General features: G+C 37.4%; 1 pseudogene; it reads left to right on the top strand.

Annotated features, from left to right (window-relative positions):
• The window catches only part of LOC132229762 (ubiquitin carboxyl-terminal hydrolase MINDY-3-like), a 75,590-nt pseudogene extending 67,351 nt beyond the window's left edge, over positions 1-8,239 (top strand).
• Positions 8,240-24,060: the final 15,821 nt, after the last annotated feature.

The raw sequence follows: 24,060 nt of genomic DNA, 5'->3' as shown, positions 1-24,060 counted from the left end.
CGGTTTGGAGCTTCAGTCACCCGCCACCCTGAAAACGGCCCTCAGCCCCTCACCCACACTGACCAGGCACCCCAGTGGGGACACCGGCCCTGAAGGGGCTGTGACCAGCTGCAAACAGCCATCATCCCCTCATCCAGGCTGGCCAGGCACCCAAGCGGGACCCCTACCCTGATCCAGGACACCCTACAGGGCAAACCAGCCGGCCCCCACCAGTGCACCAGGCCTCTATCCTATATAGTAAAAGGGTAATATTCCTCCCAGCACCGGGATCAGTGGAGCCGCGAGGCCTCCCAAACCCCAGATCAGCGGAGCCGTGAGGCCTCACGCCCTGGGATCAGTGGAGCCTCCAGGCCTCCCGGCACTAGGATCAGCGGAGCTACGAGGCCTCCTGGCACCGGGATCAGTGGAGCAGCGAGGCCTCCCAGAACCAGGATCAGCAGAACAGCGAGGCCTCACTGCCTGGTGTCAAGCGGAGCCGCGAGGCCTCCCAGCACTGGGATCAGCGGAGCCGCGAGGCCTCCTGGCCCCTGGAGCAGCGTGACAGGGGGCAGTGCCCAAAACCCCTGATTGCCCTGCAGCTCTATGTTTGACAGGGGGCGGGGCAACAACCTCCCTATCTGCCCTGCTCTGTTCATGACAGGGGAAGGCGCCCCAACCCCCTGATCGTCCCTGCTTTGTGTGTGACAGGGGGGTGCTCCCCAACCCCCTGATCGGCCCTGCGGGACACCACCCCCCTACCAGTGCTCAAATTTTTGTGTACTGGGCCTCTAGTCCTATATAATAAAAGCCTAATTTGCTAAGTGTCTAGTCATCCAGTTGTCCATTCAACCAATCAAAGCTTAATATGCTAATGAAATGCTAAGGCTGCTCATGTGCTCACTATGATGTGTAATGACCACCAGGGGGCAGACGCTCAACGCAGGAGCTGCCCTCTGGTGGTCAGTGCACTCCCACAGGGGGAGCGCTGCTCAGCCAGAAGCCAGGCTCACAGGTGGCGAGCGCAGCAGTGGTGGCAGGAGCTGCAGCGCTAAAGATGTCTGACTGATGATTTAGGCCCGCTACCCCTGACAGGGGAGCCATCAGTTGGACATCCCCTGAGGACTCCCAGACTGCAAGAGGATGCAGGCTAGGCTGAGGAACCCTCCCTAAGTGCACGAACTTCATGCACTGGGCCTCTAGTATAAAATAATGCTGAACTTCACTAATCATCAGAGAAATGCAAATTAAAACCATAATGAGATATCACCTCAAACCTGTCCAAATGGCTATCAACAATAAGTCAACAAACAACAAGTGCTGGTAAGGAAGTGGAGAAAAAGGAACCCTTGCGTACTGTTAATAGGAATGCAGACTGGTACACCCACAGTAGAAAACAATATGGAGTTACCACAAAAAATTAAAAATGGAACTGTCTTATAACCCAGCAATTCCACTTCTAGGAATATATCAAAAAAAAACAAAACAAAACACTAATTTGAAAGAATATATGCACCCCTGTGTTCACTGCAGCATTATTTACAATAGCAAGATTTGGATGCAGCTCAACTGTCCATATGTAGATGAGTGGACAAAAAGGCATGGTACATTTACACAATGGACTACTACTCAGCCATAAAAAAGAAGGAAATCTTACTTTTCCTGATAGCATGGATGGATCTGGAGAGTATTGTGGTAAGTGAAATAAACCAATCAGAGAAAGACAAGTGGAATCTAATGAACAAAATAAAGTAATAAAGTGGAGACAGACTAATGGATACAGAGAACAGACTAACAGCTGTCAGAGGGGATGGTGTTAGGGACTGAGTGAGAAGGGTTAAGGGATTAAGCAAAGTAAAAAAAGAAAAGACTCACGGACACAGAAAACAGTATGGTGATTGCCAGAGGGTAAGGAGGGAAAGTAGAAGAAGGTAAACGGGGGATAAGTGGTTATGGAAGGAGCCTTGACTTGGGGTGATAAACCAACAATATAATATTCAGATGATGTATTGTAGAACTGTATACCTGAAACCTATATAATTTTTTTAAACAATGTCACCCAAATAAATTCAATAGAAAAGTGATAGCAAACATTAATTGTATGAGTGGCCCTATTCTATATACTTGACATATATTAAATCCTCACAACAATCTAATAAGGGAGTTATCGTATTATTTTATTTTAGAAATGAGAAACACAGAGAATTTATGGATTTGCCAAAGGCCATAGAGTTAGCAAGTGGTAGAGCTTGGATCCAAATCCAAGAAGCCTGATTCTTGCTCCAGGAAGTTCTATTTTCTCATTTATAAAACAGACATTACTCTGGACTTCCTAAATGCCAGACACTAGGGTAGATACTGTAGATACAAAGATGAATAAGGGAGCCTCTGCCTTCACAGTAGCAGAAGAGAAGGGCAGATGAATAAAACAACATGGTAAATGCTAAAACAGAGGAATTGGTTTAGAGGTTCCTGAAATTTGAGGAAATCAAGGAAGTTTTCACCAGTCTGGCTGGTGTTGCTCAGTGGTTAAACATCAACCCACGAACCAAGAGGTCACTGGTTCAATTCCCTGCCAGGGCATATGCCTAGGTTGCAGGCTCAATCCCCAGTAGGAAGCATGCAGGAGGTGGCCTCATTGATGTTTCAATCTCTCTACTCCTCTCTTTTAAAATAAATAAAAACAAAAATTATTTTAAAAAGAAAAAAGTTTTCATCAATACCATTTGAATTGAGCTTTGAAACAGAATAAAGGCAACTTGAAAAAGATGTAAAGGCATTTCAGGCAGCAGGTTCAATATGAACAAAGATATGGAAGTACATATATGCATGAAACACACCATGAAAACATGTCCGTTTAGCATAATTGCAGAACTGAGACGATGAGGAAAAGTAGCATAAGAAAGGCCAGCCACTATCTCTCCAGCAACGTCAGTAGGGCTATTGCCATTCAAATAAACACCCTGTTGAGCTTAATCTTCCCAAGGTCTCAGAAAAGCACACATAAAGATATAATCATTTATTTAAACCCCCAACACACTATACTTTTAGCAAAACAACAGAATGAAGCTTTACTCATTAGATAACTCACTTCAATGTAGCTTTTGTTAAGATTCAGGTGTTATTCTTATAATAGAACACTGTTGCCAAGGTGATAGAAACTTAAACAATGAAATAAATGTAACTGCGATAAACACATTCTGAGAAGACAGCACCAACTGCAAGTTCCCTCTGCAGAAGAAACTCAGGGCAGTTGAGACAGCTGAACAGTCTCTTTAAGGTAAGCAGGAGCTATCACACCACAGCTGAGAGGGTGTATGATCTTCAGATCTTTCTACCTCAGCAAGTCGATTTACTTAGTGCTTCTTGGCAGTTTTGCATGCAGTTCTTGCTACTGTACCTCCTATCCTGCTTACGAAAATGTCCTTTTTTATGTAGCAGAAGCTTAAAACAGCTGACATTGTAAAGATGGAAAAGCAGTCTGCTTCGGCAAAGGATCATACAGTATCACATTCTACTACGTGGTCTCCTTCCATGAATTTACTCCTGGGGTTTGCCTATTGGAATTTACTCCTGGGATTTGCCTATTGCCCAAAGGAGATCTCCAAAGAAGGCTTAGGATGGATGTGTTTTCATAATGAGAGAGAAGACTAAAACCTTTACATTCACCTCTTGCATATAACTTCATTTTTGTAGAGAATTTTTCACACTCTCTTTTTTCTGAGGGGAAGATGTAATAATCTTTGTGTATAATCCAGTGCATATTGCAGGACATAGTAACAGCAGCACTGCTTTGCATTTTCTACATTGCTTTAGAGTTTGTCAAGTTCTTTTGCATACACTGCCTTATGCAATCTTTATATCCACCTGTGATGTAGATATTATTTTATTACAACCACCATTTTATGAATGATAAAATAAGAGTCATGGAGCACAAATGCAGATGATCTAAAAACTACTATTTGGCTTCAGATAACATTAAATGATTGCTTCAATGTCATATACATTTAAAAAATTATCTGTAACTATGGTTAATATTAAAATCTAGTATAACATCATAAAAAAATAAGTGCTTTGTAATCATATACTCTAGCCCCTTTTTCAGGTCTGATTCTAACTCTAATCGGGTATCCTAGGACAAGTGACAAGCCTCTGAACTTGTTCCCTTATATAACAAATAAAAGATGTATTTTAGGACTTTGTGCAAGAATTAAATTATATAGCATGTTATAAAGTGTCCTTAGGAGAATCCTTGAGGTGCGACTCAATAAATTACACTAATTTTGCTTTATTTTGGTGGTTGTTGGTATTGCTATTGTTATTATACAGAGACTAGAGACCCGGTGCATGAAATTCATGCATGGGAGGGGGTTCCTTAACCCGGCCTGCACCCTCTCACAAACCGGGACCACTGGCTCCTAACTGCCCACCTGCCTGCCTGCCTGATCACCCCTAACCACTCTGCCTGCCTGCCTGATGCCCCTAACTGCTCCCCTGCCTGCCTGATCACCCCTAACCCCTCTTCCTGCCTGCCTGATGCCCTTAACTGCTCCCCTGCCTACCTGGTCACCCCTAACCTCTCTGCCTGCCTGCCTGATCGCCCCTAACCACCTCTGCCTGCTAGCCTGATCACCCCCAACTGCTCTCCCCTGCCAGCCTGGTCGCCCCTAACTGCCCTCCCCTGCTGGCCTGGTTGCCCCTAACCATCTCTGTCCCAGCCCCCGCCACCATGACTTTGTCTGGAAGGATGTCCAGATGGATTTCTGGAAGACATCTGGTCTAATGAGCATATATTACCCTTTTATTAGATTACCAGATAGTAAAGTTTAATCAGACTAGGGCAAAAAAAGGGGGGGAGAGATATTTAAGTGAAAACAATTGTGAATCAAGTTAATGTCTTCACACTTTATTTTTCACTTTTAGAATGTTATTTTGTGCAGATAATTGTAATAGCCTTGGATTAGCATGAATCCATATTGCTAAATAATTTGGGGGTCTATATGGGCATTCTCAAACTTTATCACCACAAAATGAAATAAGCTATCAATAAATGTGAGGAAGTCAAAATTTAAAAATGAAAACTTATCACATGAGCCCAAAGCACTTCTTTCTCATAATGTTTCCAACTGTAATGGAACCTAAATGTCCATCCCTGAACTTACTTCTTTCTACTTAGATGCTTTTAGGATGTGTTAGTACATTTCTGCCATAGATGCAATTTAAATGATAAACAAGATCAACACAAATTATCTTTTCTTGTTTACTTTATCATATAAATTACTACAATTTTTCAAGAAAGAAAAATAGAAAGGAGCAATTGGAGTATGATTTGCCTTATAATGTGGTCTCCCACGATGATATTAACCATATTAGCAAGTAATATATGAATATGTCGTAGAGGAAAAAGAAGCTTTAACATTTAAGTAACATTTTTATAATGGAAAATATCAAACATAGACAAAACATAGAGAATACATTAATGAACTCCCTGTGCCTGTCACCCACTTTCAACGATGACCATTCAGTGACCAATCTTGTTTCCTGTACAAACCTGCACATCTTCCTCTCCACACTCCTTGAATCTTCTTAAATCATATCTCAGTCATCATATAATTTAATTCATTAACATTTTAACTCTAAAATATAATGGCTTTTCTAATATTTGCAACCATACCATTATTATGCTCCCAAAATGAACAATACATTCTCAAAATTATTGAATATCCAGTAGCTCACATTTTCCCAAGTGACTCATAATTTCACTTTTTAGCAGTTTAAAATTGATTGTATGTCCAAAGTTTTATATGTTTTTCAATCTTTCTCTCTTCCTTTACTATTTGTTGAAGACAAGGTCACTTTTCTTTTTTTTTTTTTTTTTGGTCTGATTTTTTTTTATTGCTTAAAATATTACAAGTAGTACATTTGTCTCCTTTCCCCCCCACCCTCACTTGACCTTCCCCCAGCCTCCCCTACCCCCCAGTGTCTTGTGTCCATTGGTTATGCTTATATGCATGCATACAAGTCCTTTGGTTGATCTCTTACCCCCCCCAACCCTCCCCAGCCTTCCCACTGCAGTTTGACAGTCTGTTTAATGCTGCTCTGCCGCTATATCTATTTTTGTTCATCAGTTTATAATGGTCTTTATTATCCATAAATGAGTGAGATCATGTGGTATTTTTATTTCACTGACTGGCATATTTCACTTAGCATAATGCTCTCTAGTTCCATCCATGCTGTTGCAAATCGTAAGAATTCCTTCTTTTTTACAGCAGCATAGTATTCCATCGTGTAGATGTACCACAGTTTTCTAATCCATTCATCCGTTGATGGGTACTTAGGTTGTTTCCAAATCTGAGAAGTCTTCTTGGACGGATTGCCCAGAGGAAGAGCCGAAGGAACTCCTCTGTCACACCTTATGTGATATTTTAGAAAGTGCCTGTTGTGACAACTCTGGATCATACTGCTTCATTTCATGGTTAAGAGGAAAGACAGCCGAGGAAAATGCTAGTATTTCTGGGAGTCCTGCAGAGTCTAGTTGCCAAGTGGAACATTCTTCTTCTGCCTTGGCTGTCAAAGAGCTTGGCTTTGAGCGATTTCATTCATTAATTCAGAAAAGATCATTCGGAAGTTTATCCAAATTAAAAGATGCTGTCTTGGACCAGTATTCAATGTGGGGAAGGGAAGCAAATTTGGAGTATTGCTTTTTCTGTATTCTGTGTTATTGACAAAGGACACTGAAAACATAAAAAAATGAAATTGAAGATTCAACTGAACCTTTGATAGATCCTGTGTATGGACATGGCAGTCAAAGCTTAATTAACCTCTTATTGACGGGACATGCTGTTTCTAATGTATGGGATGGTGGTAGAGAATGCTCAGGAATGAAACTTCTTGGTATACATGAACAAGCAGCTGTAGGGTTCTTAACCTTAATGGAAGCTTTAAGATACTGTAAGGTTGGTTCTTACTTGAAATCTCCAAAATTCCCTATTTGGATTGTTGGCAGTGAAACTCACCTCACCATATTTTTTGCCAAGGATATGGCTTTGGTTGTCCCGAGACTCCTTCAGAACAAGCCAGGCGAGTTTTTCAAACCTATGACCCAGAAGATAATGGATTCATACCTTATTCAATTCTAGAAGATGTGATGAAAACGTTGGACCTTGTTTCAGATCCTGAATATATAAATGTCATGAAGAATAAATTAGATCCAGAAGGATTAGGAATCATACCATTGGGTCCATTTCTTCAAGAATTTTTTCCTGATCAGGGCTCCAGTGGTCCAGAGTCTTTTACTATCTACCACTACAATGGACTGAAGCAGTCAAATTATAATGGAAAGGTCATTATTGTGGAAGGGACCGCAGTTATTATGGGTTTTGAAGATCCCATGCTACAAACAGATGACACTCCTATTTAAACGCTGTCTTCAAACCAAATGGCCATACATTGAATTACTCTGGACCATAGATCCTCTCCTTCACTAAACTGATTTGCATAAGCATTTAAAAGGAAGATTGTAATAGCAGATGTTGAAAGAGGGTTGTAAGACTGGCAATTGGCTATACACTGGTATCACTGACTAATTGTAAATAACATAAGAACACATTTTCAGTGTTTAAGATATGTTTAAATTATTTATGTTAAAATTTACCCTATTTTAACTCTGTGTGTGAAATTTAATAGCAAAATTAAGCTTTAATCAAAGTTCACCACTTTTGCAGTTGGATAATTGGTCATTTATCAAATTACAAATATTTAATACTATAGCATTTGTATATTGAGTATCAAAGTTACTATTTATAAACTTCTATTTTGGGGTTTATTTCATTCAGGTATATTATATTGTTTAAATGATTCTGGCTTGCAATATATCAGCCTCCATATTTAAATGCAGAGTTAATTTTTATTTCTTTTTAAAAATCTGTTTCCCATTAGAAATACTAATAAATAAAAAATTATCAACTTGGATCTTTTGACAATTGGCTTAGCTCTGGCATGTTTATAAAAAGTAGAAACTATAAAGTAACATTACCATTTATTCACAGATATATAATGTATGTTTTAAAAAGATAGTAAAGAGAATCTGTTTAATAGTCTTAACACTGTTAACTCTTACTGTATTGTCAAATACACTCTTCTAAACTTGTCCCAACAGCCCTGTAAGCCAGGTTTTTTGTAAATTTATAAATATGATAAATGCATAAAAACATCTGTTATTAGTATATTGCATTATTTATTATGATCCTAGTGGATGGCCTAAATAAACACTTCTTTAAAAAAAAATGAAATTACTCAGTTTATCAAAAGGAGGCATAAAAAGAGGCAATACTGAGGACAGATTAAACCTAATAAGCATAATTAAAAATCAAATAACAAAAGAGTAAATTTTAACCCAAGTAATCAATATTAAATTCAAATATCATCAAATTAAATTAAAAAAAATAAGATTCTGCCCACCAGAATCCCTTTTCTGTACATTCTCACCAATAATTCTTACTACTTGCCTTTTTTATAATAGCCATTCTAAAAAGTGTGAGGTGATATCTCATTGTGGTTTTGATTTGCATTTCCCTGATGATTAGTAATGCTGAGAAAAATTCTTAATATAGTCTTGATACAAGGTGATCTTACCATAAATTCCTAACTGGGCAGATTATGATAGGCAGTCACGCCCCAGGAATATACTCTTTAGTAAAAGTTTTACCTTTACCTTAAACAAGCCCTGCCCAGTTTTTCTGTGTATCTACATTAACACACCTCTAAAATGTCTCTTTTCAGAAACAAAATCACCCTTAAGAGATACATAATCCTGTTAACTATCCTGAAATCCAATCCCTGCTTTGCTCTCACATATAATCTTCTTTATCCTTCTTCTCTAATTCCAAATGCATAAAAGAAGCTGAAAACTGCCATTCTGAAGAGCATTTTTCTCTTTCTGTTAATATACTGCTCCCAGGTATATTCTTTGTTTGGCTCAACAAAATTTTGTAAAAATTATCTACATTTTGTACATTCTTATGTCAACACTAGGGAAGGAAACAGACAATGAGGTCAAGGAACCCTAGAGAATTACAAATAAGATGAACCAAGGAGACCCATACCAAGACACATTTATTTAAATGTCAAAATTTAAAGACAAAGTGAGAATCTTAAAAGCTTCAAGAGAAAAACAATTTGTTGTGTACAAGGGAACCCTCATATGACTATCATATTATGTTTAAGCAAAAATTTTGCAGGCCAGAAGGGAGTAGCATCATACATTCAACATGCTAAAATAAAAAAAAGTTCTAAACACAAATACTGTATCAGGCAAAATTATTCAGAACTGAAGGAGAGATAAAGACTCCTCCAGACAAGCAGAAGCTAAAGGAGTTCATTACCACTAAAGTAGCCTCACAAGAAACATTAAAGGGACTTCTTTAAGCTAAAAAGAAAGGGTGCTAATTAGTAACAAGAAAACATATCAAAGTATAAATCTCACTAAGTAAATACATAGTAAAGATAGTGGACTAATAATTTATAAAGTTAACTAAAGGCCCGGTGCACAAAATCTGTGCACTCTTGGGGGTTCCCTCAGCCCAGCTTGTGCCCTCTCGCAGTCCAGGAGCCCTCGAGGCATGTCCAACAGATGGCTTAGGCCTACTTCCCGCAGGGAGCGGGTCTAAACCAGTAGTAGGAAATCCTTAGAGGTGCTGCAGAGGTGGAAGAGCCTCCCGCCACCGCTACTGGGCTCACCAGCCATGAGCCCGGCTTCTGACTGAGCAGCACTCCCCCTGTGGGAGAACAATGACCACCAAAAGGCAGCTCCTGTATTGAGCGTCTGCCCCGTGGTGGTCAGTGTGTATCATAGCAACCGGTCATTTCGCTGTTGGCTCTATTTGCATATTAGCCTTTTATTATATAGGATATAAAGGTTAAAAGACAAAAATAGTAAAAAGAACAATAACTATAACAATTAGTTAAGGAATACACAACATAAAAATATGTAAAATGTGTCATCAAAAACAAAACGTGTAGGAAGAGTAAAAATGTAGAGCTTTAGAATGTGTTTAAATTTAAGATGTTATCAAGAGACTAATATAAATAAAGGTTGTTATATGTAAGCATTATGATTACCACACAGGTAACCATATAGTAGATAAAGGGGGGGGGGGAAGCTAATAGAATTGAATACAATAAAGCAAAACTCAAGCTTAAAAGTGAGATTCAATTGTTCAAATTTTTTCCAAGTCTAACAGAGTTTGGAGACAAACAGCACTGGGCGTGAAGCCCAATTCCATAGAGTTATGTCACTTCTTTGAGCCTCAGTTGCTACATCTCTTAAAGAGGAATAGTAGTACTTATAGTGTTTGTGAGAATTTATAGTATCTATAAAGCACCTAGTATAATGCTTGGCACATGGTAAACACTTAATAAATTTCCAGATATCATTATAATCAATAATGCATGTATTGCAATTGAAAAGATTCTCTATTCTGCATTTTTTTAAAAACAGACCAAGGAAATCTATTTGTTAAATAGATCTCAATCTACTAAACAATGAATTTCATTTGCATCTTTCACTTTTGTTACAGGATTTCTAAAATGATACTCTCCCACAAATGTATAATTCTTTAAGTAAAATAATTTTAACAATGATAAGAAAAACCCAAAGTTTAGAAGTTAACACATACTTTTCTAAAGTCAGGTGTCTATAGAAGTCAATAATATTTGCCTTTTCATTCATTTGTGTCTTAATTTTCTTCTTGAAAAAAAAAATGAGCTCTTTGAGAGTAGGAACTCTATTATATATACCCTTTCATGCCTAGAAAATATACAGCACATCAGAAGCATTCCAGGGATGTTCATTGAATTAATAAATTGAAACTTTAAATAACTTACAAAAATGGTCTGTATAATTAATCATGTGACCACAACTTATAATACAAAACCAGTGAGCAAAATACAGCTAAAATTTATTGAGTGCTTGTTATGCATTAGTCACTATGCTAATGTTTCACTCATTCAAAACTCACAACAACCTTACAAAATAAATATTATTATCTTCATTTTATAGATGTGAAAATGCAGGTACCAGGTTTGGTATCTAATTGTCCCAATTATTGGGTCAATTCTTTAATTTGCCCAAGGATATACAAATGAGTCAAAATTTGAAATCAGGATGCTTAACTCAAAAGCATGTAGGAGTAACCACAATATTATAGCTGCCTTGAAAACTCATTTTTTATACAGCAGGAAGCACCCCATACTTGGAATAATATGCCCTGAGTTCTTGACCCTACCACAAACATTCTTTGTGAACTTAGGCAAGCCTCTCTACACTTCAGTTCCATTAATTGTATATAGAAGTGAAGATACTTATTTCACAACTATCAAAACAAGAAACTATCTCTGAAAAACAAATAATATAATGTATGCAAAAGCACTTTACAAACTAAATGTTCAGATATTACTAAGGAAGCTTTCTATTCCCCTTAACATATGCAGGTTTATCCTGAAAATAGATGTAGGGAAAGAAGTACAAATATTATAAATAAATAACAGTATCAAATATAATTTTGTAGCCTTAGTAGGAAAAAAATTACCATCCAGGAAAAATTAAAAATTAACTTTTAAATCTGTGTAAGCCTTCAAAGAGTTTTGTAGTGTTTCTCCACTCAACATTAACAGAAAACAACTCCATTCCAACTTAGTGATACCAAGGTGCATAAGTAAAAATAGCAATGCCTAAAATGTGTATGCCACAAAAGCTCTTTTAAATTCATCAGTTCATTTCTGTAACTGTGCAAGATAGCAATGAGATTAAATAAAAGGAGAGGAGTGAAAAAGAAGAAAAAAAGAATAAAGACATGGAAGACCAAAAGATGTGGGATTTTGTTCTGCTCTGCCTTTTATATTCTACATGGCCTTGAGCAAGTTAATTAAGCTTTCTGAACATCATTTTCCTTATCTGTTAAATGGGAATTAACTTAGTAATTAGTGTATTGTGAAGATGCAATGACATATTTATGATGAACACATTGTAGATAAAGCCCATTTTAGGAATTCAATAAATTATAGTGGTTATCATCATTAGTTTATACAACTGAGTAAATTGAAAACCTAAGTAGTTATAACTTGTTCAAAGTCACATAATTAGTATATAGGAAAAATAGGAGTAGAATTTATACCCTCTAAATCTTCATCCAACATTTTGTTATTTCATCAAAAAGTATGTAACTTTACATTCTTTATCAGAGAGAACTATAAAATATTCATTCCCACTGAAGAAATGGTTTAATTTTAGCTCCTATGGGATAATCTTAATTCACATAGGCTGTTATTTACTAAAAGGTATCCACACAAGTTGATTTTATATTGGAATGTTCATCTCAGAAAAAAACAAGTAGTTGACGTAGAAATAATTGTCAAGTCAATCTCTGACTTGTTTATTATTGCAGAAATAAATTGAACTCTGCTCTAGCTTTTTGACATGTAATTCTGATACTAATAGATTTACATCCATTTCTCTTCCCGCTACCTGCTAACAGGAAGCATTTTGTAAAGGTGTGTCAGAAATCTACCAGTAACTGCCTAATATTTCCCTTAAAGAAAGCTACTGTCTGTAATCCCATCAGCAATTGTCAACAGTTTAATGAAATGAGGGACATAGCACTGAAATGGCACTGCTATGAAAGCGGGATGTTCTTAACTAAAATCCCACTCCCGCGCTGATTAGAAAAAAGCACAATTATTAGTCCTCATGTTATAGGAACCCCCATATTTGAACCTCAATCTTGCCACAATAACAACCAAGATATTATTTCCCTAACTCCCTTAGAAGGGGAGGAGGAAGGTAGAGTTTAATTTGTTAAACAGAGCTGAGGTGGGTGTTTTTTCAGGTATGGAAAGTTAGGACTTTAGGAAATTATAATTGTGTCAAAATTCATGGCTATATTGAGATGCTTGGTGCTGTTATATCATCCATCCTTTTTTTTTTTAATCAAGTAATGCTGGGCTAAGTTCCCTCATTTGCATTGGAAAACTGTGATCAAAGCAATGGAGATACAAATATTAAATAAGATATTGCTTTTGCTCTCAAGTAGCTTTCATTCTAATGGGACAGACAGATATCCAATGATCTTTACGACATAGTGTGCTGAGCAGATAGACATATAGCTGAAAGATTATAGAAAATGATCAGGTAAATAAGGATGGAGCCTTCAATACAGAAGGAACTAGATGAGCAAAGGCAATGGCAGAACTGAAAGCCTGGCATAGCCAAAACAATAAAGCTGTTACAGTATGACTAACACCTCGTGGAGTAAGGACAACTGAAGATAGAAAGGTACAGAGAAGCCAACTCATAAAGGACCTGGCATGTTATTTGGAGGGACTTGGGCTTTATCGTGAGGGCTGGTTAGAAGCTGTTAAGTGGTGTGATCAAAAAAGTTTTCACCTCATATGATGAAAAGACGTTCAAATGCCATTGTTTTGGCTAATCCACATGACCATTGTCTCACAACCCAAAGATGTAAAGTATAATATTGTGTTTCTATATTAACATTCATTGGAAAGAAATAAGCTTTTTTTTTTTCATTTGAATGTTCTTAATAACAGTGTTCTCTGAGCTATGGCATCTTAGTGAATCTATGAGCTTCAGAAATCACGATGATACACAGGGAAGGAAAGAGTACAGAAAAACAAGTAAATAAATTAAAAAAATATTATCTTCAGGCTGATGAGGCAGAAGGAGAAACCTCAATACTTCATAATAGCCTAACTATCTACCTACATCTGCAGACTACTATTTTCAAAAAAAAAGAACTAAATCACAATTAAATGGTACAATTATACTCTTTGAGATATAGTGAGGTGTCAATGTAAGATTTGATTAATCACAATTTTATAATAAAATATATTAAGCAGTAACCAAACACAATGTCAAGTCACACACAAAAAAAATGCAACACATGTAGTTAATATCATGATCTTCTTTATTCAATACTGATTTTGTTTATGACATTGATAATGAGCTTTTGACATTTGAGTGACAGCTACACCAAGGTAAGAAATTAGAACACCTGGGTCTTAGTTTTTCTTAAGCAACAGACACTACTGAAACTAGAATTAAAAATTATTGACAACTAAAATTCTTTTAAATGTCTCAGAGATTTTCAATTTCAGGCCTGAGGTGTGGAGGATGGAAGTTCCTATGAACTAGGAAGTCCATAATCTAATGATTTTTCACTCTGTTTTCACCAAAGGGACAGGACATGCTCATGTAGACCATTCCTACCTAGAAGAGTATGGAGCTGGGACTCCACTGAATTAACTGCACTGGAAAAGGGACCACATTGTTGACATCTTCCATGCGCCATTTGACATAATCATTAAAAAAAATTTTAACTTAAATTTTAATTATTTCAGAAAATATTGGTATGTTCACGCCATGAGTCCACATTTAACTCAAACAAAAGACCTATATATTGAAAACTACCTGACATTAGTAAAAGAAATTGAAGACATAAATAAATGGAAATATATTCCATGCTCATAGATTAGAAAAATTAATATTGTTAATATGTCTATACTATTCAAAACATTATACAGATTCACTGCAATTTCTATCAAAATTCGAATAGCATTTTTTACAGAAAAAGAATATATAGTCCTAAAATTTGTATAGAACTAAAAAAGACCTGTGCCAGATGGTTTGGCTCAGTAGATAGAGTGTCAGCCTGTGGACTGAAGAATCCCGGGTTCAATTTCAGTCAAGGGCACATGCCCAGGTTGCAGGCTCGGTAGAAGACATGCAGGAAGTAGCCAATCAATGATTCTCTCTCATCAATGATGTTTCTATTTCTCTCTCCCTCTCCCTTCCTCTCTGAGATCAATAAAGGTGTAATAAATAATAAAAAAATAAGACCCCGAATAGCCAAAATAACCTTGAGGGAGAAGAACAAAACTGGAGGCATCACATGCACTGATTTTAAACTATAATACAAAGCTATAGTAATCGAAACAGTGTGGTATTAGTATAAAAACAGACAAATGGATCATAGAGCAGAACAGAAAGCCCAGAAATAAGCCCACTCATATATAAGCAATCAATTTATTATGAAGGGGCCAAGAGTATACAATGTGGAAAGGACTGTCATGTACAAAAGAATGAATCTGGACCACTATCTTACACAATAAACAAAAATTAGGATTAAAGACATATGAAACTATAACACTCCTAGAAGAAAACATGGGCAGTAAATTCCCTGACATTGGTCTTGGTGATGATTTTTAAAATCTGACAGCAAAAGCAATGTCTTGATTTTTCACTTCATTCCTGAAGGACATTTTCACTTAATATAGAATTCTGGGTTGACAGTTCTTTTCTACCAGCACTTGAATGCTGAAGCAATTCCTTCTGTTTTCCATGACTTCTGATGATAAATCTTGTATCATACAAAATATTTTCCCTATACTAGTTAAATAATGCTTTTTTTTATGGTTCCTTTGGAGATTTTTTTCTTTTTCTTTAGTTTTTAGAGTTTGAATATTATGTGATTTGACACAGTTTTACTTGGATTTATTTATCCTGTTTGAGGCTCAATCAATCTATAGGTTTATTCTTTTCCACATTTAGGGATTTTTCAGCTTGGGAAAGAAGTACAGTTACCCCAAAAGACTCAAGTCTTAATGCAAAAAAGTCAGTATGAGGGTATCACTATAGCAATAGGTAAACACATTCATTTTATTGACATACTAGAGGCCTGTTGCACAAAGAGATTAGTGCAATAGGCCTTCCCTCCCCTTGGCTGCTGGCACCAGTTTTCCTCCTGCACCGGGGACCCAGGCCTTCGCTCTGGCTGGGCTCTGGCCAAAGCCACCCCGGGGCCATGAGGCCTCGCTGCTCCGCCGACCCTGGGGCCGTCAGACTTCGCTCCACTGCCTGGAACCTAGTATGCAAATTAACTGCCATTTTTGTTGGTGGTTAATTTGCATATCACACTGATTAGCCAATGAGAGGCATAGCAAAGGTATGGTCAATTACCATGTTTGTCTATTATTAGGTAAGATCTATTTTTTAAAGGCAGACATCATACCAAGTATTGAAGAAACCAAGATAAAATAGTAATAAAAATAATAGTAATAATAAAATAGCTAAAAACCCAGGATGGAAAGTGGCACACAAACTATCAATTACATCATGTGGTAACCATGCTTTGTTAGCATCAGCAACAAAAGCTATTAGGAACACAGTCTGGAAGTGAGAGGAAGCTTCTTAGAAGAGAGGAGATTTTATCTATATCTTAAAGGATTTGATAGCCAGGCAGATTGAGAATTAGAGAAAAGTCTTTCAGATAGAGAGGACAGCATAAATAATAAATGAATCATCAGGAACAAACTTCAAGTTTCTAGTTTGGTTAATCAAGTAGACAGTGGTACAGTAAAACTAAGGTAAAACTAAGAAAACACTAAAAAAGGACACAGACTTTGGGAAAGTACAGACTTCTGTTCAGTATTGATGTGGAAGCTTTTGGGCAGGTAGCTGGAAGGATAGATCAGAGTAAAACGAGTTCAAGATCAAAGAGTCATCAGCATTTTGTTAGTCACTCCACAGAATGCTATAAGCAAGCTTGCTGAAATCCAATGACCACAAAATTAAAATTAAAATTAAAATTAAAAGTAAGTCAGTGTGGGCCATTCCAGATTCACAAGGAAGAATAGTAAGTTATTCTGAGAGCTCATCTGGTTAGACTCCAAAGTTTTTCCCATACATTTAGCAAATCAAAGCCTATAAGAGTTTCAATGCCTTTTCCTCAGATTTTATTCCTTTTGTTCTGCCAAAGCAAGGCTTAGACTATCCATGAAACTTTGCATAAAATTTAAATATCAATCTCTCATTTCTTTGGCAGTAGATCAGCCAAACAACCCATAGCTTTAAGACTCATCTTAACAGTCTAAGATGTTCTGTTTCTAGTACCAAGAGTTTATTTGCATAAAGATCTTTTTCACTTTCTACATCTGTGTTTTATTTATATTGCAACAGCAATATTTATAAGTTTATGTCACAATAAGTTTCTAGTCTAAATTTGGGTCTTTCTTAATTGTTCACCAGTTAAAAACCATACACAAAGAATAAGAAAAAAAATCCTGCATGAAATTCCTCATATGAGAACTTTCCACATAAACAAGTAACTATGTTATAGCACATCATATAATGTTGATACTGCAAACACAATGAATGGTGAAATATGACTACCCTACTCTACAACCAACTTTATGATCTTAATAAAAATACTAGGATATGTTTTGCTTTATATAAATTGAGATCATGACATGATTTGATTGCTTTTTTTTTTTTACCATTTATTTCACTATTAAATTGAAGCTTTTGGCTATCATATCAGGTTTATAATACTTATTTAAGTAAGATGAGTTTTTTCTATTTAAGACTGGCTTTAAGGACCAGATTATGTATTTTCTCTTTGTTGTCTTCTTTTATCTATTCTTTGACCCTCTAGCCAACTAAAGTGATAAATTTTCACCATAACTTACATGTATCTCTAGTACTAAACTTATTATTTTATATACTTGAGGCCCGATGCATGAAAATTCATGCAAGAGTAGGCCTTCCTTCCCCCAGCTGCTGGCACTGGCTTCCCTCGGCATCTGGGACCCAGGCTTCCCTCCTCTGGCTGCCCACAGGCACCTGGGACCCCAGCTGGCTTCCCTCCAGACCTGGCTTTATCAGGAAGGATGTCCGGAATGACGTCCTTAAGACATCTGGTCTAATTAGCATATTACCTTTTTATTATTATAGATTGGTTTATAGTTTTTTGTGTACTTGATTCAGGGACTGCCTTATATAAATGCTTGGGTTCACAGTGAATCACCAAAATGTTTGTTGAATCAATGAAACTACTCTCCGTAGTCATATTCCCATTTTTAAGTTAACCATTCAGTTATTTATTTATCCAATAGATAACATTGCAACAATGTTCTATGGCGGCTAAATAATCATTTGAGCTTTATTATACAAGTAAGACTTAGATGGTGAATGTTACTACCTTAGAATCCAAAGTAATAATTTAGTTCAGTGATGATTTCTCTCCTTATAAAATTTATCAATGAAGTAAATTAACATTTTGCATGATTATTTCCTTATTAATTTATACTGAATTCACTAAAATGTAAGCTCTAGGAAATATAGGGAATTTTTTTTTGCCATTGTAGAGTATGAAAAGGCGGGGGGGCGGAGAAGAGGAAGAGAGAGAGAGAGAGGGAAACAACACGTGAGAGACACATTGATTGGTGTGGGTTTTTTTTTTTTTTTTGCTATTGTATATCTTCAATGCTTAGCACAGTGTCAGGAATATAACAGGTTCTTAATAAAATACATCTTGATTAGACTTAATAAATATTTTTCTAAAAGTAAACCATATGCCAGGGTCTTTACTACATGCTCATTATTTAATTTCAAATAAAATGTAAATATTTCATGATTTAAACAACAATGCTTTGAAGTAATATTATTTAATACTAGAGGTCTGATGCACCAATTTGTGCACTGGTGGGGTCCCTCGGCCTGGCATGCGCCCTTTCGCAATCCGGGACCCCTCAGGGATGTAGTTAAACGTAAAGCGACAGGCAGCCAGGGAAGCGCCCAGAGCCTGGGCCAGGTGCCTTGCTGCTATCGCTTATCCTAGACCCACTGCACCTACTGAGCAGCGCTCCGTCTGTGAGAGCGCACTGACCACCAGGGGGCAGCTCCTTCATTGAGCGTCTTCCCCCTGGTGGTCAGTGCGATCATAGGGACCAGTCAACGGTTGATTGTCACAACTTTATATAAATTGAGATCATGACAGCTTATATACCAGTCGTAACAGTCACTTAGGCTTTTATATATATACTAGAGGCCTGGTGCACAAAAATTTGTGCACTCGGGGGGTAGGGGGGGTCCCTCAGCCCGGCCTGTGCCCTCTCGCAGTCTGGGACCCCTTGGGAGATAACGACCTGCTGGCTTAGGCCTGCTCCCGGGTGGCAGAGGGCAGGCCCAATCCCTAGGTGCAGCCCCTGGTTGGGCTCAGAGCAGGGAGGATTGGGGAGTTGGGGCTCCATATTGTCACGCACAGAGCAGGGTCGATCAGGGGGTTGGGGAGCCGCCATTGTCACACTCAGGGCAGGGCCGATGGGGAGGTTATGGCTCTACCCCATCACACAGAGCAGGGCCCGTGGGGGGTGGGGGGGGGGGTGTTGGGGCACCGCGCTCTATCACCCACAGAGTAGGGCGATCGGGGGTTGGGGCGCTGCCACTGTCACACTCAGGGCAGGGCCGATGGGGAGGTTATGGCTCTACCCCGTCACACACAGAGCAGAGCCCGTGGGGGGTGTTTGGGGCAATCAGGGGATTTGGGCGCTGCCCCCTGTCATGCTGATCCCGGTGCCGGGAGGCCTCGCGGCTCCGCTGATCCCAGTGCTAGGAGGCATATTAACCTTTTACTATATAGGATAGAGGCCTGGTGCACGGGTGGGGGCCAGCTGGTTTGCCCTGAAGGGTGTCCTGGATCAGGGTGGTGGTCCCCACTGGGGTGCCTGGACAGCCTGGATGAGGGGATGATGGCTGTTTGCAGCTGGTCACACACCCTTCAGGGTGGGGGTCCCCACTGGGGTGCATGGCCAGTCTGGGTGAGGGGCTGAGGGCTGTTTTCAGGCTGGTGGGTGACTGAAGCTCCCAACCACTTCTTTTTTTCTTTTTCTTTTTTATTCTGGGCCAGCTTTAGCTCTGAGGCTTGGCTCCAGCTCTTAGGCCTCGGTTGCTGAAAGCAGGTATCTGGTTTGTTTGGGTTCTATAATCGAAACACTGTTTCAACTCCAGCTCTGAGATCCCAGCGGGCTGAAAGCAGGTTTATGGGGTTTTGTTTAGCTTCTATATTTGTAACAATGTTTCAAACTGCAAGCTCAGAGGCCGGCAAGGCTGGTGGGGAACGTTGGAGTCCTCCGTCACTGAAGCAAGCAAGCCTCATGTTCGCTTCAAGCTGCCTGGCTTCCGGCCGCCATCTTGGCTGGCAGTTAATTTGCATATCGCCCTGATTAGCCAATGAGAAGGGAAGCGGAGGTATGGCTAATTACCATGTTTCTCTTTTATTAGATAGGATATAGATAGATTCAAAATGAGACTCAGAGAAGTTAAGTAACTAGCTGACAGCCAATAACTAGTAAGCACTTATAAAGCTTCTATTTAAACTCCAGAGTGTTGGGTACCACTCTCCCTTAAATGTTTCAACCTCCCAATCTAAGTACTCATAATATATTTAGTAAGAGAAAGTAGCTCAGCTTCTTTGCTCCCACTTTCTCCTATTCTTTTGTAATGGAATTGGATACTTAGGCACATTCAATCAATTGACCAAAAAAAAGTTGTTTTTAATGAATCAGTTAATACATGCAGGAGTACGTTAAATAACCTGAATAAAACATAGCTAGTTATTCAGACATGTTTTGTAAACATGCCACAAGAAATAGTATTGGGTCATCAAACACTACGTTTTATAGATAAACTTTTAACTTTTGAGAGAAAAGGGGAAAGAGAATAAAATGGGAAAGAAAATGCTTCATATTTGGTTTCCATTTATCCAGTGCATTTATATACTAGTATTTTCACTTCATAACACAAATTTAATGATATATTTCCAAATGTTGAAGAGAATATTCCTAAATTATATCAAAATCATATCATTTTAGATACTACAAATTAGAAATTATTTTTAGAATTTTATTTTAATCATCTCTTTCTATTGAGACATAATAAGGTATCAACTTCATATTGAAAAACTAGATGCATTCTCTTAAGATTGGGAATAAGGCTAGAGTGTCTACTCTCCCTACTACTATTCAACACTGTACTAGAGGTTATAGCTGATGGAATAAGACAAAAAAACAACAACACAAAAGCATACAGATATAGATGATTGCTATCCCTAGATAACAAAATTTCATATTTAGAAAATCCCAAACTGACAAATAAGCAACTAGGAGTAATAAGTCAGTTTAGCGAGGATACAGAATATATTGTCAGTGTCATGTTACTATATATTGTCAGCGTGATATTACTATATAATTGCAACAAACAATTAGTAATTAAAAATGTTTAAATAATTTCATTTTTATAATAGCACCCCCAAAAAAAGACTTAGGCAAAAATCTAATGAAGTATATGTGAGATCTATATGTTGAAAAAAAAAAAAACCCTTAAAAAAACACACAAAGAAAGTGATGAAAGTAATCAAACAAAGCAAATAGACATATAATGTTCATGAATTGGAAAAAACAATACCTTTAATATATCAATATGTCAAATTCTCCTAAACATCTAAAGATTTAAAACAATTCCAATCAAAATCCCAGCAGGATAGCAGGATATTTGTGTAGAACTCAATAAACTTATTTACAATTTCCATGGATAGACAAAGGAGCTAGAATAACCAAAAGAATTTCTTAAAACTGTAACAAGTTGAAAGAAATTATACCATCTGATTTCAAGACTTACTATAAAGTGATAGAGATCACCGTGGTGTGGAATTGGAGAAGGAATGGCCATATAGTTCAGTGGAACAGAATAGATTCTAGAAACAGATCCACACATATATGATCAATTGATTTTAAACAAAAATGCAAAAACAACTCAACAGAAAAAGGGTAGTCATTTCAACAGATGAGACATCCATAGGCAAAAAACAGAAAAACAACCCCCAAAAAAGACTCAATTCATAGTTCACACCAAATAAATATTAATTTAAAATAAACCATAGACCTAAATGTAAACCCCAAAATATAAAACTTTTAGAAGAAAACATATAAAATTTTGTAACTTTGAATTAGACAAAGATTTCTTAAAATTAACATCAAAAGCATGATCCATAACAGAAAAAAAAATTGATACAATGGAGTTCACAAAAATTATAAACTTGTTCTGTGAAAGATACTGTTAAAGGAATAAGGACATCAATCGAAGTCTAGAAAAAAAATATTTGCAAAAGATATCATAAATGACATATCCCGAATATATACAAAACTCTTAAAACTTAGTAACAATAAAACAGTCCTATTTAAAACACAAACAAAAACTGTGAACAAATACTTCATCAAAGAATATGTACAGATGGTAAATAAGCACATAAAGAGATTTTCAAAGCCATTAGTCATTAGGGAAATGCAAATTATAATCACAATGAGATACAACTGCACATCTATTAGAATGGCTAAGATTAAAAAATACTACCAATACCAAGTTCTGACAAGGGTATGCAGTAACTAGGGCTCTCTCATACATTGCTGATGGAAATGAAAATGAATACAGCCACTTTGGAAAACAGTTTGGCAGTTCATTATAACGTTAAACATACACTTAGAGCATAAGACCAAGCAATCCTGCTCCCAGTATTTGCTCAAATGAAGTGATAACTTATCTTCACAAAAACAAAATAAGTACAAGCATATGCTGTTTAGCCTGGCCAGCATGGCTCAGTGGTTGAGCATCGACATATGAACCAGGAGGTCACAGTTCGATTTCTGGTCAGGGCACATGCCTATGTAACAGGCTAGATCCCCAGTGTGGGGTGGTGTGCAGGAGGCAGCTGATCAATGATTCTCTCTCATCATTGAGGTTTCTATCTCTCTCTCTCCCTCTCACTTCTGCTCTGAAATAGTATGAGATTGGGGTATAGGTGTACCGGTTACTAACGCATATTTTTTTTTCAATAGATGGAGTTACACATATTTGATATATATGCGATTTGATATGTATGCTTTTTTGTTGTATTGACAGCAAGCTTCAAAACTTCATATGTCAAATTTTCTAAAGGTGTTAACATCATATATATTTTTACGCTTAAAAATGTCGAATTTCATGCCAAAAAAAGAGCATTTGCGCTAAATTTTAATTCATTACTTTATTTTGAAGAAAAGTGCTGCTGAAAGTTATCGTATACTTCGGGAAGCTTATGGTGAACATGCTCCATCTCAAGATACTTGTGAATGCTGATTTAAACGCTTTAAAAGTGATGATTTCGACGTGAAAGACAAAGAACATCCAGGTCAATTTGAACCACACTTTGATCGTAAAACGACCAGAATGGGCCAGAAGACACAGCAAAGTAATTTTGCTTCATGATAACGCACCATCACACACTTCAAAACCAGTTAAAGACATGTTAAAAGGTCTTGCCTGGGAAGTATTAACCCACTCACTGTATTCACCAGACCTTGCTCCTTCAGATCACCACTTATTTTGATAGATGGCACACGCACTTTCTGAGCAGCACTTCAAAACATACATACAAAGAAGTGGAAAATCGGGTCTCTGAATGGTTTGACTCAAAACAAGAAAAGTTCTATTGAGATGGTATCCACAAATTACCTGAAAGATGGGGGAAATGTGTAGCTAGCAATGAACATACACTTTTAATGTTTCTCTTGAAATTATCATGTTTTCTTTGATCACAAAATCTGCATTATTAACCAGTACAACTTTACATATATAAAAGAATATGCTGCCTAATTGATAATTGAAAAAATTGAAAATATCGTTAAAACCCCTTAACTGAATAAACCAACTATGGTAGCATTTTCCATTTTCTAGAAATATCTTATTTTTTATTTGCTCCAATTATAGTCTTCCTTCTCATAATAGAGCATTAGCTTCCCCAGAACAGCAGGTCCTTGTCTGTCTTATTCTATGCTGAATCCTGAGTACCCAGAACAGTGACTGGCATATCACAGGTAAACAATAAATATTTATTGGATATTAATGATAAGAAAAATAACATTTGGAGGACTTTCTATGTTGTTAATGTCATATTACTATATACTAGCAATGAACAATTAGTTTCTGATAGAACTGAGCTTATCCCAGACCTATTGGTTTCCCTGCATTTGCCCCTTCACTGTGGTCTGTTCTGAAATAGTATGAGATTGGGGTATTGTTTGCCACACAATTCTGTTGCCTGAATAGACCCTACTATTGCTATTATTTTACAATGTACCCTCTGTCAGATATCAAGTTCCCTTTTATAAATAACTTTGTTTCTGAGTTCCAGTCTGTTCATT

The sequence above is a fragment of the Myotis daubentonii genome, chromosome 3 (genome assembly GCF_963259705.1).
Source record: "Myotis daubentonii chromosome 3, mMyoDau2.1, whole genome shotgun sequence".
Classification (NCBI taxonomy): domain Eukaryota; kingdom Metazoa; phylum Chordata; class Mammalia; order Chiroptera; family Vespertilionidae; genus Myotis; species Myotis daubentonii.
The sequence above is the reverse complement of the archived record's forward strand: the minus strand, read 5'-3'. Positions and strand labels throughout refer to the sequence as shown.